Source organism: Taeniopygia guttata, chromosome 3 (genome assembly GCF_048771995.1).
Source record: "Taeniopygia guttata chromosome 3, bTaeGut7.mat, whole genome shotgun sequence".
NCBI classification, from domain to species: Eukaryota; Metazoa; Chordata; class Aves; order Passeriformes; family Estrildidae; genus Taeniopygia; species Taeniopygia guttata.
The window spans coordinates 106164116-106183058 of NC_133027.1; the positions used below are offsets into that span (position 1 = coordinate 106164116).

General features: G+C 39.5%; 1 long non-coding RNA gene across 1 annotated transcript in view; it reads right to left on the bottom strand.

Moving 5' to 3' along the window:
- Window positions 1-8763: 8763 nt before the first annotated feature.
- The window catches only part of LOC140683809 (uncharacterized), a 37498-nt gene continuing 27318 nt past the window's right edge, over window positions 8764-18943 (bottom strand). The window contains exon 4 of the long non-coding RNA XR_012055329.1: window positions 8764-10436. This is a non-coding gene — a long non-coding RNA (uncharacterized lncRNA). The remainder of the gene's footprint in view (window positions 10437-18943) is intronic.

The window sequence follows — 18943 nt, forward strand, 5'->3', positions numbered from 1 at the left end:
TCTAAACATGAAAAACTCCAGATTTTCTCCTGGCACCTACTGGCACCTAATATTTTAGTAAATGCCTCAGACTTCTCTCTCCCCTCTTTGATTTCTGTAATTTTGAAGTTCCTCAGGAGACTTCCAGGGCTGGAAGCTATTCTAATGATGATATGTAAACATGTGCCTATCCTGATAAAGACTGAGAAACAAGGATGCAGATCTCAGCCTGAATGACACTGCTGGTGCACTTTTAATCTGGAGTTTGGGCATTTCAGAATCCAATTCAAAGGTCCTGGCAAAGACCCAGCACCTTCAGCCACTTTGTCTTTGCTCAGGTCCAGTGTAACAGCTGTGGTCTGCAAGACTGTTCAGTGAGTATTAACAAGGGATCCTGGGGATCCCTGACTGTGGAGTTTGTATATGCTGGGAACAGGACTGACATTTCCTTAAGGTTCCAATATAAGAAACAGTGCTGTGGGACTTCCTACTGGAGATGAGCTCTCCAAGCAAAGCTCTCTTTGAGGCAGACCAGCTGGGCCAGCATCTGTTATCCCTTTCCCTATGAGCTTCTCTAGTGGGAAAGAGTGAAGCTTGATGATGAATGAGGTGGATTGGGAATCAGGTCTCCTGAGGACTCTTCCAACAGCAGGATGCATGTGGCATGTGAGCTGTGAACAGGTGCTCTCTGAACTGGAGATACAGATGGCTGCATCTGTGTTTATGAGGTCTCTGAGCTCTGCTTGTCTCTGTCACATGTATTTAATTTCCTGTACAGCACTCACTTTAAGCCATAAAGGTTGTATCTGTGTTGTTTTGGAAAAACAGACTTGACAGCACCTGGCAGACCACATTCCCTCACCAACAGTGCTCTTGTGTCCTGGTAGCTCCCTATTCAGGTACTGCAGCCACGGCTTTTTCAAAATGCTTGGGACAAAGCACCTCTTCAGCTTCCCCTAGTGCCAGGCTGTCTCTGCTGGCACAGGAGTGCCACAAGAAAGGACTGCCCTGAAACTCTCAGCATGCAAGCTTGCTCCCATGAGCTGCTGCTTCTCCAAAAGTACGGCTTGAGCATGGAAGGTGAGGCAGGCAAATAGCAGAAATCTATCTAATATCCAGTCATGAGTGAAACTTGGATAATGCTGGCCAATCTCAATGTATTTTCCCACTGTGAGTTTTGTCTATCATTAATTATTTGAATATGGTACACTGGCTTTCACCTCCATCTCCATAAGAGGGGTGGAGGAGAGAGAATGTGGGTTTTATATAAGAGCTGTTGTTTTTGTATATGTCATCCTGTACCCACTCATTTCACTTGCCACAGTCTTTTTGTTTCTGAAGCAAAACAAAAAGTGAGATGAAAGCAACTCCACAGAAGGAGGAAAATCCTGTTCAGAACCACTCACAAGCATGTGTATTTCTGAAAATACATGGAGCTTCTTGAGTTCATGTGGCTACTACTCAAAAGAGCTGAATTCATTACAGCCATTCTGTATAGGGACTCCCAGTAGCTTGTAGGGACAAACCTACATCCCCATCACTGCTCAGTCTCTACATGCAACTTCTGCCTGACCCATCTGCCTTTAACATCAGCTTTTCCCAGAACTAGACCTGGTCTGCTTTGCCCTGCACACTTCAACACTGCAGAGGTTTTTCCCACCTGGTTTCTTTGTTCACAGTTATGTGGCAGACAGAGGTTGTACCAAAAGAGCGCCGTGGTGTCTAGTCAGAGTAACAGGCAGTGACCTGAGCTGCAGAATCCAGATGATTTCAGTCAGATGACACCCTGCTCCTCGGTGTCTATTGTTTATCCATCATTTTTCAAGCTTTTCCTTACTTCAGCCTCATGGCTACTGAAATCAGAACTCATACTCAAGAGGCTTCTGTAAGAGTCTGACTATTGTAAATGCAGGCAAACCCAATTTCTCTCTGTGCACCTCTATGAAAAATTCTGAGAGGGAGAAATGTGCTGCCACAGTCTGACAGCCCTAAATGACCTTGTGACATAAGTGGAAACCAAGATTTCTCTCTCCAGAAAACAATGAAAACTCAGCTCAGGATCAGAGCAGCCCACAGGCTTGCAGTTGCTATTGGAGGGTAAAATACAGAGGCAGAGTGGCTGCATCCCTAAAGGCAGGGACTGTGCCTCTACCACTGCACATGCACCCCAGGTAGATGGAGCAGCGAAGATTTGCTAGTTCTCCAACCTGAAAAAAAGTACATTTTGATTCTGAACACAGTGATATAAGAAAGTACTTATAAAATGTTTTTCAATAATCATTTGTTATTCTCAAATTTACAATTCAGAATTGGCACATTTATCAAGTGAAGTGAGTGAGTTCAGTGACATGATTCAGTATGCAGATACCATCATATCTTCCATCCAAGTATCTTCTGAACCAGTTCAACCTTTATCTTCATTGTTTGTGGAAAGACTGGAAAGTAGGTTAATTGCTTTGAAATGGAAATGGAAAAGAAACCAAACTGGATTTGTTTTGTATATTTGAGCTTAACCTTTTCCTGCTTTTTCCACCTTGTCAGGAAAATCTGAAATGCCAATCTTTTAAATAATTATATCACTGACATAAAAATCATTCAAACAGTCTTTAATATATTTGGTTGGCTTAGCTATGCTTCAATTCAGGTATTGAAAACTGAAACTCTACAAAAAGCAATACCACATAACAAACCACAGGCTTTTAAAATAACTGACTTAAAACTACAATTTTTTTAAGTACATTGCTGTATGACGTACTAACTCAGCCCTGCTGAGATCTCCTAATGTAAAATCTTTTCCAAAATCTAATATGGAGTTACTGGGCCTGCAATGAGTTATTTGTATGTTGAAAACATTATATCTAAAGGGAATCAGAAATATGCCCAAGACAATACTAGAGGGGATAGAAAAAGAAAATATGTCTTTCCTCACTGCTTGTCATAACAAGAAAATAAAAAAAAAAGACTATTACTCAACATTGCCACTGGGATTCTTTTTTTTTTATTGTTCTAGCTGGTATGCTTTGGTAACCCCACACTGGTAATATGGCAGAGAGAAAATAAGAGAACATTTTAAAAGTACCTGGTCTATGCCCCTTAGGAAGCTAGCCCCTCTCTAACTGAGCAAATGCTACTAGGGTAACAAATTAACTAATAAAACTACATTTTTTATTCTAGAATTTAAAAAAAATAAGACTGTATGGTGTCAAATGGGTTCATATAAGTTTATGGCAGAAGCAGTGTTTAGGTCACCCTCTCTGGCTTGCACATCACACACCCTGTAATTTCTCTTTCTTTACCAAGCCAGGAGTTTGCATCTCACTGTAGGATACCCCTTCAGAGGGCAATCAGTGCTGGTACAGAGACACCAAGAGAGGGAGAAAGCAGCCTGTCCCTTCTTTGTTGTATTATTTAATCAGCCTTACTATTAACAAAAAAAAAAAAAAAAACAAAAACAAAAAAAAAAGCTGTCTGGTGTCCAATTTGAATTTACTTAGCTTTAAGTTTCCAGCATAGGTTCTTGCTAAACTTTTCTCTATTATATTAACAGAACTTGCAATGCTTTCTCTACTTTTTTTTAATTGACTTCTCTCTCTGTGAAAGTACTTACATGTTGCAATCAAATATTTATATTTTCTCATCAGTAGGCTCCTTCTTTTTAGCAAAAGCCCCTTTCTCTGATTCTTTTTGTCACCAAAACTAGCCCCATTGCCTGTCAAAGTATTTTAATATTCTTTTCACTAAAACAGCCAGCTACTCAGTTACAGGCCATCAAAGAGCTGTCTAATTAAAGAATATTAATTACTCAGTAGTTACAATATAACATGCTCTGAATAAATCTGCTGGGGAATTTATTTATTATTTATTTATAATGTTATGGATCCTAAGGGCCCATAGGAATCCTTCCAGGTTGCTTCCAAGGCTTCTTTTGGGTGTATAGGATGTCTGTAATGAAGTCATCCTAAGTACACTACTGGCCTGTGAGCTGACAGTGCTCAAACTCAGCTGATGTCAGCAGATCAGTACAGTCTTTGTCTGAAAAATTCTGGTAAGGTTCTTCATGGACACTGAGGTTTAGCTACATATTTCCCCTTGTAGAATCAGCTTTTCTGATTGATTCAGTGATGACTGAGGCTCTTCTAACCATGAGTCAAGATTTACTATTTAGTTATTAGTGATTTACTGTTTAGTTATTGGTGATATACTGGTTCTGAAGCAAAAAGCTCCTATAAAAAAGAAAACTTAAATATGAAAAAACCCACAACAAACAACCAGAACCAAATATCACCCCTCCTAAACCAAAAGCCTGTAGATAAGTAGAGGTCTAGAGTTCTCTCATCACTTGCTCTCTTACCAGACCATTGTGGTCACCACAGCTTAAGTTTCTTTCCATATAAAAATCCCAACCTCAGCTGACCTCTGTCTTCCTCATACAGTGATACACAAAGTAGATTTTAGGCCCAGGTTTAAATAAGGCTGATTTATTTATGATACTTTAAATCTTTAACATTTCAAAGAAGCAGCCATATAAGGGATCCTCTTGGGGTCCATTAAAGTATGGAAATATTATGACTATTTTGTAAATGGGGAACTAAAGCACTATGAGTTAAAGTGGTGACAAAAGATGCTCACAGAGAAGTGAATATCTTGGCACAGATTTTTTTAATCCTAGTCTAGCATCTCAAGCAAGAGAGCACCATTCTTGACTTGCTGCTTGGTGCAGGATCCAAGTTAGCCTTTTTCATAAACATGTCTACATCCTTAAAAAAAGGCATGGCAATAAAAAGCAGTTATACAATATTTATCCCTTATGCTGAGGCCAGCATTTCTGAACTGATTTTAATTTGTTGAAAAATTAAAAATATAGTCTTCCTTCTATACAGAAAAATGAAGCTTTGAAACTGAGACAGAAACTTGATCTTTTGAGCATGGCTATAATGCTTAGAAAAACATACCATACATGACTCAGTACAGTTTATCTCTGTATTCAAAGGTATGCACCAGTCAAAGTCAAATGACTCTGCTTCACATTCATGGATGATAAGTTTCTGCTTCAGTAACCATGCTAAATAAGTTTAAGAAATGAGACTGCTGAGCCTGGTTTTTCATTTGCAAAAATACCCAAGAAGTCGGTGACTGTGCTTTTCAAGAAATTTAAAATAGATTTCACTCAGAAATGGCACTAGCATTTATCAATTAGAATTACTAGAAGAGAAATTTTGTGTTAAATAAGCAATAAATAGAAAGATTTCCAGAATTACAAAGGCCAAAGTTCAATATATATTCTCTTTAAAACTAGTAACATTCATGGAAATGTGCTTTCCAAGCAAAAGTATTTTGTTCGGAGTCTTTGGCAAATTTCTTTTTCTAATCATTACTGCGCCTACCAGCAGCTGTAATCCTTTAACATGTATCCTGAGAAGTAAATTCTCAAACTGGATTTAGGCACATAAGCTTCCAACATGTCACTCAAAATGTAGATCTGCCTATTTCAATGGATGTATTTTTCTCAGTAAATATCCCAAATGTTTAATATGCTCCAAGTACCCATACTTTCATACAAGCCACCCCTAGGAGGTGAAAGCAGTCCCAATAAAAGACAGAGTTTCATTCTATAATTTTGTGAACATTTAGGTATTGCTAAAAATTAAGACTGACTATTCCACCCTCCTTCTTGACTGCAGATGCTCTTTCCTTGCCATATTTCCCATTTCAAACCATTATCTTGGGAAAATTATCTGTATTAATATTAACCCAGCAAGAAGAAGTAAATTTTCATCTTGAAAAAGGCTTTGAAGTGGTCTATCAAGAGGTTAGCTAGTTTTGTCAACAGAGGGAGGTGGTGAGGGAGGAAAGGCAAGTGTTGCAGGGGTCTTGAGAGAGAAGCTTTCAATTCAGGCAGTCAGTGCGTGCAGGGAAGGGTGACCTCAGTGACACTTCACTTCTGAACATTTGCCACTAGACAGAGGTTCCCTGACTTTTGCAGAACTTGTGCTTAACTGTCTTAGGGTACACCAGCATGAGTGAGTATAGACATTTATATGCTCATCCTGCCTAAGCTCCACAAAAGCTTGTGGAAGCCATAGAGTCATTTAATGGGATCTAAAGACTGCCCCTGCATCTCAAAAGCCTGATTTTGGTGGGGGACAACAGGGCATGTTTTAATTTGGTAGTAAGACATGAGGAATGAGGTGCTCAGAGTATGCAATAGCTGATTTAAAATATACTGATGTTATAGAAACTTTCTTTCCCTTAGAGAAAACCTCTCATTTATTGCGACCACAACAGAGCTGACAAGAAGAGGACTTGCAGCCTCGTTTACCTTGTTGTAGGTTTTGTGTGCATTCATATCCTGAGCCTCAGGGGTGGAAGTGGGCCTAGAATGCTCCTAATCCCTTTGCATCTTCCTCATAATGTCCTTGGTTGAAATCCTCTTCTGTGCAGGAAGCCAGCACGGGTCTGCACACAACTTAAATCCCGATTAAATTGCTATGGCTTAGAGTGCCACTAAAATAGCTCCTGGGCCTCCTCCACTCCATATGGGCATGAATTCCACACTTATAGGATTCCTCAACATTTTCTCCCTTTAATTTTCTCCTTTCTTTTTCTTGCTAGCAGGGTAAATTAGCCTCTTCTAAGGACAATAGGATGGCTTTTAGCCAGCACTGGTACCCCAGCTTGTTTCCCATTTTAATATTAAAAGCAATTGTTATTAAAATTGGTATGATTGAATGCAATAAAAACCTGCCATGCTCTCGAGAGGACAAATCAGTGCTGTGATTCACTTCACTTACCATGAGATGAATTACACGTGACGATGATTACTAGGAAGAGGAACTTACCAGAAATTGAAGTGCTGCCTGTTATAACTTGGGAATAATTAATGCTGGAGGGAATTTGAGCTTGGCTGGACTCACTGGAGAAGCTAAAGCATATTATTGTCATATTTCACAGAGTTTCAATCTTGGCCCATTGCTACCCTTGCACTGCGTCTTATAGCATATAGGAAACATGTATTACAAAAACCTGAATTCACATGAATATTTGTGTGAATCAGTCAACTAAATATCACTCCTTCATTATTTCTCTGTTACACACATGGTCGATGATCATCTTCTGTTGTCCTTTCTTCATGAGATGATCTCTGCAATCAGTAGACCAATCAAACAAGAAACAACAGTAAACAAATGGATTCATTTTTCCATGGATAAATTAATACAGGGTTGCATTAATTTCTTTTTAAGATTTGATATTTCCTTGGCAATACTTCTTTCTGTTTGCATGGTAATTCACAAAGGTAGTTTGATTTTCTAATTCAGACACACTCATCTGAGCACCTGCATGCACAGGTATTTTTATATACATTAGAACAGTCTCATTAGAACCATCATTAGAAAATATTCTTCTTCTATAAAAGTATTAGTAACTCAGTCATATACTGATGTCCTGTGGCTCCGCTGACCAGTCTCAGACTACAGTCAATAAAAGAAAAACAGTTGGAAATAGTTGCCTAAGCAGGTTCAAAAGTGTCTGGCAAAGCTCTGGAGATGGTGCCAGGGAGCTTTACATGATATAGGAAACACAGGAAGGAAGAGAAAATTCGGTGTGGGAGAGAACATAAGAAAATCCCTCAGCTCTGCTAGTCCTGCCTGAGCTTCAGCAGCTTGTCCCTGCACAGCACTCCATCACTGGGGCAGCTCCACTTCCAAAACACCAGGGAGAGAAGCACAAATGGGATAAAAGAGAGGAAACCCAGCTGTCACCATGAAATGATCAGAGCACACCAGGCCTCTCATGCACTTGACCTTCCCCAGTGTTATTTTTAATGTTGGTTGAGGGTTTTTTTTCCTCCCTTGGCCATTGAATATGTATTAACTGCTATACAACACTTACCAAGTTTGTTGTGTAAAATTCTAGAGATAAAGCCTCAATCCAGGGCCCCCCTCTAAAGATTTTTGAACTTCCTGAGGGCTCTGGGAACACATCCAAGGATTTTTTATTGTTCCCAGAAGATATATAGAGATTATTTGTCATTTGGAGAATGTGTGTGAGAGTGTATTGGGGGGCTCTGCTGAGCACACTATTGTGTTGCTTTCCTGGGGAGAAGGTGGGATTCAAGGGTGACCTAAAACAGATGTTGATAAAAGCGGGAAAGTAAAAAATCAAAGAAAGAAAAAAGAAAGGGAGAAAACCCTTGAGATCAGCTAAGGATTACCAACATCATTATCTTTTTTTATGAGGGTGCTTTCAATATTACTCATCTGCAATAAGCTCCCATAGACCTTATAGGATTTCTTTTATTTTTGTGTATTAACAATACAGCAGCAAGGAGCTGACACTTGTTTTCCATATCAAGCAAAGTTTTATAAGTCATTTTTTCTGGCTATCACCTCAGCTCACATTTTAGACTCAACAGTAATTCTATTTTTATGGACACTTTCAGATACTTTATTTTTACAGAGTTCCTCCTTTAAAAAAAATCAGATATTTAAGGGTCTCTTGGTGACCAGTCTCATCTTGGACATTGAACCTACAGATTCACAGGTGCAGATATCTGCTGAAGCACTTAATGGCTCTGAAGAGTGAAATCTTGGCCACACTGAAATCAGTGGGAGTTTTTGTAGTAGGAACAGAATTTCACCCTTTCCATTTTATATTTACCTCATCCTCAGCTGGATCCTCTAGCACTCTGTGTTGATCCAAAAGGTCCACTGGCTTTCAGAATCACCCCTCTGTGGTATGCCCAGAAGAGCAGGTAACTAAATAACTTTTTTTTTTTTGGTGTGTGTCCCATCTGGCAAACACTAATTTTTATCTTATTTGCTGGCCTGAATTGTGAGCAACTGAAGTGGATCCAAGAGGTGTAATTCTGAAATATCAGCATATTGTCACAACATCCTGGAAAACTCAGGCTTTCTAATCACCTCCTCGGGTCATGGAATGACTATTTTGGGGACAACATGCTGAAATAATGCTGGAGTCAGTATAACAACAGACATTCCAAGTCTTTAATAACCACATTGGTGGCACACTGGAAATTTGTATTTGCTGTGATATATTTAGAATCTGGAAGAGTATTATGAAACAGATTCCTGTTTCAAGACAGAGCAGCCTGTTAACATCATTTTAAATCTTTAGTGTACAGTGCCACTGTTTCCTGAACTTGCTGTGATTTGTTGCTACATATTTAAACAAAAGGCATTCGGTTTTACTGAAAGTGGAATTAGATCCTGGTTGCTGGACTGAAGTCAGCCATCCCAGGGTGACTCTTGAGATGTTAGATAAGCGGCTTTTTGGAAGGCAAGAAGAAACAAAGAGAAAATACTGGAGGTCAAAAAGTTATAAATGCTCATTTGAGGATATTTACATTAGCAATGTTCCTTTTGTGTGTCTGCAGGAGGGCTGCTGTGTCACATCAGGACAAACATGACAAAACCTCTAGCAGTTCAAGTCACAGCAGTATCTGGGGAGTTTTTAGGGATCTGTTTCATCTGAGGAGTGCTCTGAACAATCACTGACGACTGGGCACATGCAGAGTGATACTGCTCTCAGGACATGAACTCATCCACAATTCTGGTTCAAATTGCATGTAGCCCTATTATCAAATGTATGTAGGACTGCAGTGGGGCTCACAGCAGCAGCCTGCCCTCCAAATTTTGAGTAAAGAAGATGGTCTATGCTCCTCTTATCATGGAAAACTCTAGTTCTAGAGACAGCATGTGAAGTCTCGCTTTGAATTCTCAGAGGAGTGACACTGAAACTCTACTCCTGTAAATGGCAAAAGACAATCATAGCAACTATGGCATTCATCTGAAATTCCTTTGTCTTCTACCAGCTTCTAATACAGATAATTTTTTGCTTTTTACCTGATAATTTTTATTTTATTTCACTCCATTAATATTTTAAATATTTCTCTTGTGAGAATATATGAAATGTTCCAGAGACTTTGCTGGAATAGTCTTTTTTTCTGTATTTTAAAGAACTTCCTCATCAGAGAAATGTCTTTTGATCTTTCTTCATCAGTTTTTAACTCATTACCCTTTCTCTCAGGCTTTTGGTGTACAAGTTAAAGTTATACATGCTACAATACTTATCACAAGAAAACTTTTTGTGCACTATGCTGGGGTAGCAAAACCATTTGCTTCTGGAGTTGATGTTTCACATGCCAATTCTTGCAGTGCTCAGAGGAGGAGATTAGTCATCTCTCCTGATCCAAATGCACTAAGCTTTCGGAGTTGTTTTTCCTCTACCTCAGCATGATTCTTCTATATCCCCTTGTTTCTGTTAGCCATCTGGCAGTGCTCTACTCACCTCTTCTCTGTGAGCTTCCATTTCCTGAAGTCAAAAGCTCCAGAAAGTGTTGAGTTCCAGTGTGCTGAGCCCCCTCCATGCTGATATTTGGGCATTCTGAAGACCAGTTGACTTCACGTATTGGGTATAATGTCCTGAAGTTTCTCTTCCTAAAATAAAGAAACCTTGGTGATGAGTCTGTTTCACTTTCTGTGTAATTTAAGCTGACTCAAATTGAGATCAGTTTGATCCAGGGTTATTTTCTACGATCCATGCTTTGATAATGCCACAACTGCTTGCAAAAACAGAGTGGCTTTTGTGCTCATCTTTTGATTTATGCTGCATTTGCATTAAGGCCCTTGGCTCGAGCATCAGGGATGGAACCCATGAGTTTCTCCTTTGCTGTGGTCCCTTGTAATGTATAGCTGGGGCTCATGCAATGCTCTCTGCACGGTAGGATAGGGGAGGTTCAGCTCTCACAGCGGGCATCTGTCTGCTGCCTGGCAGGCACAGCCACAGAAAGAATGCTACTTCAGTTCTTCCCTGAAAGAGATAGCTTTCAAGTGGCAGCTAGATGCTTGTCTTGGCTACCTGATATCTAGGCTTTCACCCAACAGCTGACATCAGCTAGAGCATGGAAACTGCAGATTCAAATATCAATGCGTTCTTCCGAAAAGCTTTTTAGATCTGTCACTCACTTTTTCTCACTGGTCTGACAGAGCCTATTTGTTGACTCTGCAAGTCATAAAGAAAGGCCCACTTATTTTCTCTAACCATTATATACTGAATGCTTAATGTTGTTCAGTCGTATTCATGCAATTAAAATAAAACCACATTGGAGTGGTCCTTCATCATGCCCAGCAGAGCACATTATCACAGTAGGAGTCACCAGCCAGTGCAGTAACATAAATGTCACATAAAGTGCCATTTTTGACTAGACTAAGCAGGAAAATTTTCCAAATTTAAAGAAAATCTGCACCTAGTTTTTTCTGTCCTTTGAATAATTCATTATATCCAAAATTTCTGGTTTGCTATCCTTCAGCAAATAACAAGTTCCTTTTTCTTATTGGGCCTCTGTGACTGCATCTATGGCTAACAATTCAAGCAACAAGAGACAAGGTTTCTGAATGCTGCTTTCCTGTATGCAGGGTTGTTATACTTCTCCATAGCAAGATAGAGTCATCTCTGACCTGCTTTTTGGCCCAGGTTATTGAGCCATCTCCTCAAATGAGATTTGGAGGGGTTCTTTTCTCCCTCCTGCTTGCCCAGCAGGACTAAAATATATTTTGGAATTTGGAATATGACAACTTTGTCCAGATTTGGTGACCAGTATGCCTTTTCGGCAACCAGATGACAAGGATATACAGTTAGGATGCTGGGACCAGTGCTGGGAAGGAACTGGAGTGTAATCCTGAAAAACAAAGCTTAGGTATTCATTAATCCTACAAATATTATTGAAAATGTATCATTTGTAGTAATTAAAGAGCTTAATACTATGAATATGAGCAATTCCATCACTTGAACCATTCATACTATGAACCTGAGGACGGGCCTGAAGAAAGAGGAGACCAAGATATGTTTTACATATGAAATATACTTTTTAATGAGTTTTCAACATATAAGTGATCTATTTCAATTTCACAGCACTGTAAACTGCTTTAGAACTTTGGCCTGCTATAAAATGATTTGTGAACACAGGGTAACAATGGGGATCTCTGATTGGATGGTGGTGATGTCATGCGTGTGTCAATATTTCTCATTAAAAGTACAGGTATGACCTTTTTACCTTGGAGTTTCCATACCATAATAGCTATAAGGCACTCATGGTTAATAGATTTCTGAGGGATTATTGCACTCTTTGAGTAGCTGAAGTCACTTGGCTTTTGGCTGGTGCCTCATGCTGCACCTGAGGTGTGTGATAATCCCTCAGAAATGCACTGCTTGTGGAATCTCAGGGCTTAATTATAAACATTAACTGAAGTCAGCTACACATTAACTAGCTTACCCAGATGTTTCTGTACCTGATGGATGGATGTTATGACTGATGAAAAGCAATCATGCAAAAAAGGTTCTCTTCTGGTGGCTTCGTTTGCCATGGAAAAAGGGAAGGAGAGCAAGGCAATTGCACAGCTCACAAACAAGAAATGTGAGACTTCTTGACTGCAGGAGGATGCACAAGAAAATTAATTCTTATTTCTCTGTGTGGGAATCCAGGGCTTCCCTCTGGCTACCCTGGCAGGTCTGGGACCCTGGCAGGGGTCAGGAACCCCCTTGTACAGAGCACCCAGAGACACTGTCTCTGATCTCTGTCCATGGAAAAGAGTTTTCAATCTTACAGGATGAATTACAAGCTCTGAGTGTTTGATAAGAGTAATAATTAAGTGTGACACGGGTGCATAAGTAAAATTTTAGGTTTCTAGATTACGGGTTCAGAGGGGACAAGATGGAGGAAATTGGGTGTGTCTTGTCCTTTTCCTTCTTCTTCATGCCCTCCATGTTTCACTGTAGTGTTGGCATTTTTCTGTTGGTTGAGGCTGGGGACACACTGTTCAATGTAGGTGACAGATATTGGCACATTATTGTAAATACAGCACAGGTAGTTTCTGGTATATAATGTTTGTAACATCCCACTGAGGGCAGAGCCCCACACGCTGCCCTGCAGGACAGAGCTGCGGCAGAGCAGCAGAACATGTTAGAGATAAACAGAATAAACAACCTTGAAACCAGCACAGACGAATTATGGCTTCTTCTTTGGCAGCGGGGCAGAAAGACAGACTTTTTACAGTCTCGGAATCACCAATACCCACAGATTCCGACACTCTGTCTGAGGGAGAAGAGTCTCTGAAATCCTGAGGGTCACCACGGAGCCTCCTCCACACTGCACTCCACCTGGAGCTCCCCTCAATGCAGACCATGGCCATGGTACTCCTAGGCACTCCTATGCGCTCCTAGGGCTGGGATGCTTTGGAGGCAACTTCTTGACAATGATTTTCTGTGATCCAGCAGAGACAATTTGCCCCCCATCCAAAAAAATACATCCCTTCAGAACTTAATTCTCTTTTTTTCTGTCTTGTTTTTTCTTCCCTCAGTGTTGTTAAGTACTAAAACTTCTCTATGAGTTCTGTGATGTATTTTTGATAGGCTGGCATTTATGAACTCTCATTATCTTAGTTTGTTTCTTTAATTCAAACAGTAATGAAGAATAATGTGAATAAACTTCCTCTTATGTGTTTTGGGTTTTTTTTATAATATTTTCCTCTACAATATTTACTCAGACTGTAAGATTCAGACTAATTTTAATTTCTCCTAGAAATAAAATAGAAATAAACTCCTAGAAAAAGCATTCACAACAGGGAATATCTTGGACAGGGAAAAAAACTTGGAGTATCCTTTCAGCTCCAGTCCAAACACTCAGCTGAAATTTTTTGTAAACCCACTCTAAACCCCACACTAAGTAATTGATAGTTGCCCTAATGTAATGATATCTGCAGCAGTGCAATAAGAGTCATGCCCAAAAAGCACAGGCAAACGTTAACCTAACATCTGCATCTCTTACCAATAACTTGCAGAAATTAGGAGTAAAGATTTTGCAGATTGCCAAGAATCCCTTGACATTAAGGAAAGCCTCAATGGCCCTGCTAGGGCAGTTTTCCAGATGTTTTGCCTGGGAAGCATGATACATCTGTGAGAGGAACTGAGGTGTAGTTATTTGGTTTCAATCAGTATTTGTTTTCATGCCTAAATGAATGTTAGTTATAGGGTTGCTATCAATGCTTCCATAATATTAATAAAGTCATAGTTAAATGGGCTGCATTTGAACATTTCTAAATAGTAAGTCTTTGTGCTTCCAAGCATAAGGCAGATTAATTTTCTGAACTTGAAAACAAATAGTCCCCTATAAGTATTTCAAAGTATAATTGCCCTTACACTTTTGCAAACACACATAAAACATTTGGAGGAAGATTTTTAATTCAATGAACCACTTGCTGAATTTTATTAAATTTAATTTCTATGGGTAAACCTTAAAGGTGACTGACAAATGACAGCTTTGGTGTGATTTGATCTGTGTCAGTCATTCCAGCAAATGCAGCATGTAAGAACAAGGTAAAGGTGTATGTTTTAGTGGAGCTGTCCTGCTGATGCACTTTTACTTTTCAGTAAAAGGAGATGTGCTGTGTGATATCAGGAGAGACCATGGTGTGCAGAGAAGAAGCTGCAGAGCTGATTTCACACATGGAGAAAGGGCTGCATGTGAAGGTGGTCATGCTAGTTCCCTTTGGCAATAGCAGCAGTGAGGGGCAGGAATGGATAGCACTAATAATGAATGAAACAAAAGGCATTTTCCTGTTTCTCATTCTGCAAGCAAGCATAGTATTTCTAATCTCACCAACTGGAGAGAGATTAAATGGACTGTGTAGATATTTTATTGGCAAGACAGCATTTTTTTACTGCATATTCTTAGGCCCTTTTAGGCCACATGTGTATATGGACCCCATGGGCAGGCAAATGAGTCTCCCCTTTCTGGTCTTTGTCCTTGAACTTGGGCACTGACACATACTTGGAGAAATAGTGCAGCAAGTTTTGCTCCCTAAGGCTTTTCATCTCCCATCAAAATCTATTGGTAGGATGACCACACTTCCTTTTGTTCTGGACTTGCAATTTTTCGAGTTTTTCTTGGTCTACTATTCCACTGTGGCCTTCCTCTGGTGATTTGGCAAAAGAGGAACAGTTAAAGGAAGAATCAGGAATGTCTCTGTGATCCTAACCTCTCCAGGTTCCAGGCAGGACAAGAGAGGAGAGACAGGGTACATTCCTAGGGATGTGCAGGGTCTCTGCTTTGTCACTGAAGGCCTGGCTCTCCTTTTCCAAGCAGCACTGCCTCATGTGGGCTGCATTAGCAAGCTTCCTGCAATGTATCCTTTCAGCAGGAAATCACACTCAAGTACTCAAGTTCTTTCTAATTGTTAATAAACATAATGATCATAATTTGAAAGAAAAACTCATGCCCTCTTTTGTTATCCATTCTGCACCCTCTTTCCTCCTGCCCACTGCCAACATTCTGCACAGAATAAGATGCTTTATCTGTCTCAGGGTCTGAGTGAAGAGAACTTGGCTGGAGCTGAATCTTGACAGGGTTTGTGTATTGCTGGTGAGAAAAAGGGGATTCTTTAAAATACTCCACTCATCCTTCTCCATGTTGTTCTAAACCTCCTGGTCTCCTGGCAAGCCAGGGTACCAACAGTAGTGAAAATACCTTCCTTTTTCTGTATGCAGTAGGACACCTCCTTTTTCCCTTCCAGCCAGGCACACTGACTAAAGCAAACTACTCTTCCACTTTGTTTTTTTTTTTGTTGTTTTTTTTTTTTTTTAAATCTGTCAAGAACATAAGGAATGATGTGTCAGGCCAGCCCATGGGTCCAGCCAGCTCACTGTACTGTCTCCAAGAGTGATGGATAATAGGATGTTCAAGAAAAAGTCACAGAACAGGCAAGCATAGCAAGACATACATAATTCATTGTGCCTCAGGATACTTTAACTGAAATTTGTGGCTCAGGGACTTGCTGAGCTGTTTCTAACTTCACTGTGACTTTTTCATGAGGAGGACACAATAACCATGGTATTTACAATGAAAATGAAGCATGGATTTTTACAGTGGCATAATGATGATTAATGTTTTCTAGTCTTTTCTTCATTATTCCTGGCCTTCTATTTGTTTTTCATTTTGTTCTGTTGGGTTTTCTTTAACATCATATGTTGAGGTAGAGTTTTGTAGATTTTTTAAGGAATTATTTGTTCCAAGGAATACTTTTTATATGTAATTTGCTTTACATTTCTCTAACCTGAATTTCATCTGCTGCTTTATCTGCTGGACACTTTTATTAATGCACTTTTGAAAATGTATCTTCCACATATTTCTATAAATGTTATTGACTTAATCCTTGCAATGCTTTTGTCAGTTAAATGTGTAATAAGAATTCTGTGAAGAACTAGACTTTGTTTTACCAAAAGTCTCCTTGAAGTCATATTTTACATGGACAAAGTAGCAGTAAGACTTTTGGCAGGCATCATTGGAATATTTTTAGAATTCAAGTGGTTATCTTACTTTTATAATTGGGAATCAGAGAGAGCATTGGGCAGAATTTGAGCAATTGAATACTATCCTAGGAATTCATTCCATTACTTTGATGTTTGGAAAAGGTCTTTTATGAGCCAGTTAGCAAAGTGTGATATTCTTACAGCAAGACACCGAAGAAATCACTATAAGGCTGTGAGTGAACCCCTCAACATACTACCACTTTATAGTCCCCAGCACCTTCTCATTAGTTGGAAAGAGCAATTAAGTAAATAAGTAAATAAATAAATCATCCAACACATCCATGAAATCATAGCAACAAATTTTTTTCAAATTAAGTCCTCTGTTTTATAATTCTGGTTTTGGCCTTCATTCATTTCCCAGCCAGCTGCAGCATTTCATTTTCTGATGAGCACAACTGTCATCTGAGAGCTGAGTGCCATTGTGCTAATGACTCCATAAACAACCTCACCAAGTCCTGTATGATAAATTTCCCCCTGATTAGTTAAACAGAAATTGTATCATGCCAGCGGAAGGAGTTTTTGTTGACACAGCATCTCTGGAGACGCTGGTATATTTTCTTTTACTCTGAATGCTCAGCAAGTGGAGTAGTGAGGATGACAGAAAATCAGTCAGTATTATTTAGTCCTGATGATCTTTCTTACCTTTAGTTTTTGTCCTTTATGTATATATATTCTTTTTAAAAGAAAACTTCTATTACTCAGCCAGATTCTGTCTTATAAAAATGAAATTGAGTTGAGTCTTTGAAGGGCAGAATATGAAAATATTGTTAGATCCAATCACAATATGCTTTTTTTAGTCCATGATCCATTAGAGCTATGTCTGTGTTTCAAACAGAAAAGAAAGAGAAATTGTACTCATTTTATATATTGAGGTTATTTTATTTTTAGTCCTTGAGTTTTACAGTAAATGCACTGGTGGGTCACTTCTGTGCCTTATTTTTATGCCTTTGTAGTAGTACTATTTCCATGAACATGTTGGTTTTATAGTGGAGTTTCCACTTAGGGCTGTTAGTAAATCTTTCCACAGAAGCCAGGCCTTTATAAATGACTATTGTTAAAGAAATGTTACTGGCTATGATGGGCATGACAATAAATGTAGGAGAGACCTGGCTGTGGTTATTACTCCTGTATCAACTTTCCCGTCATGACCGGAGGACAGGGCTAATTGTGCCTTCCCTTCCCGCAGCCTCCACGCTTCCCTTTGGCCAGAGGTTTTCAGGGAGACACAAATGACACATGGAGGGGGTGTAATCAGCATGGCCTACTCAGACAGAAAATATGGACCCTTGGACAGACTGTCAGAATAGGATGACGTGTTCCAGATAAACAGCAATTTACGGTAACGGGAATGCGAATCCAGCGCGCGGCGTCTCGGGCTCTGAAATTGGAATGGTTTTTCCATTACATGTTTGGAACATTTCTGGTGTTAGCTAACTACTGCAAGGAAAGCCCATCTACGTGAGCATCTGATCAACTGGATTTTACAGTCCTGTGTCATAGAGGGCTCTAATTACCGTGCTTTGAATATTAGGGAACTCAACACGATTTTAATCAATCCCATGGGCTCTGCTATTTCCATTACTTAGTCTCAATCCCTGTTTAAAAACTGGTACTGAGAATTTGTTTCACACACTCAGTGAATCCTTGAGTGCACTGCTCCTGAAAGCAGAAACTCTCACTAAATCTGGATAGTTTATATCTATTCTAAATGAAAACAGCAGAACAGTGGGATGACTGTGAGAAATTATGACATAAAGCTGATTCAAGACCTATTCAGACTCTCTCACTTCAGCTGAGGACTAAAGGACTTTTATTTATGTTAAAGTCTGTTATTTATGAAAGAGCAGACAGAGTCTGCACAGAACCCTCCACAAGGAGGAGTCAAGACTGAACATCTTCCAGTCCAACTCCCTTTCTGATCAATAGCCCTCTATTATCATATTAAGCTATACAGTTAAAATATGTGCAAGCAGAGCTTAAATAGTTGTAACCACTGTCTAGTAAGCAAAAGGAAAGATTTGGTAACTGACACGTAATGAAGCAATTGGAGATTAAACATAGGTAGAAGCAGAACTGTTAGAACAGTGGCTATGACTTGAGAGGAAGGAAAAAAAGGCAGGGATACAAGTAGATTTGGTATCAGTGTGAAACACCCCAACATTTTCTGAACCATATAAAATGAAATATGTTGAGTTTTTGTTCCCCTGTGATGATGATCCCCAGCTGCACCCAGTGACTTAGTCGTTCTGGGAAATTGCAATACTACAACAAAGTGGGTCAGCAGATTAGGGGTGGGTTCAGAAAAGCAAGTAACCTTGTGGTATGGTCTTCCTTAAGACAAAGTATGAGTTGAATTTTGGAGTAACTGTCCTAGGGCAATATGCTCATTATGTGGTATAACATTTTGAGGTGGCTTTTTTCTTACTACAACAGGAACAGGAAAGTTTTATTTCATATTTTTATTTTGTGCCAATTCTTGAAGTAGTTATTCCTCAGCAACTGGGGGTAGTTCATTAATTTTGACTGGGTACTGCCTCATGTAGAAAGTTCTAAGAGCATCAGCCAGTTTCTAGAACAATTC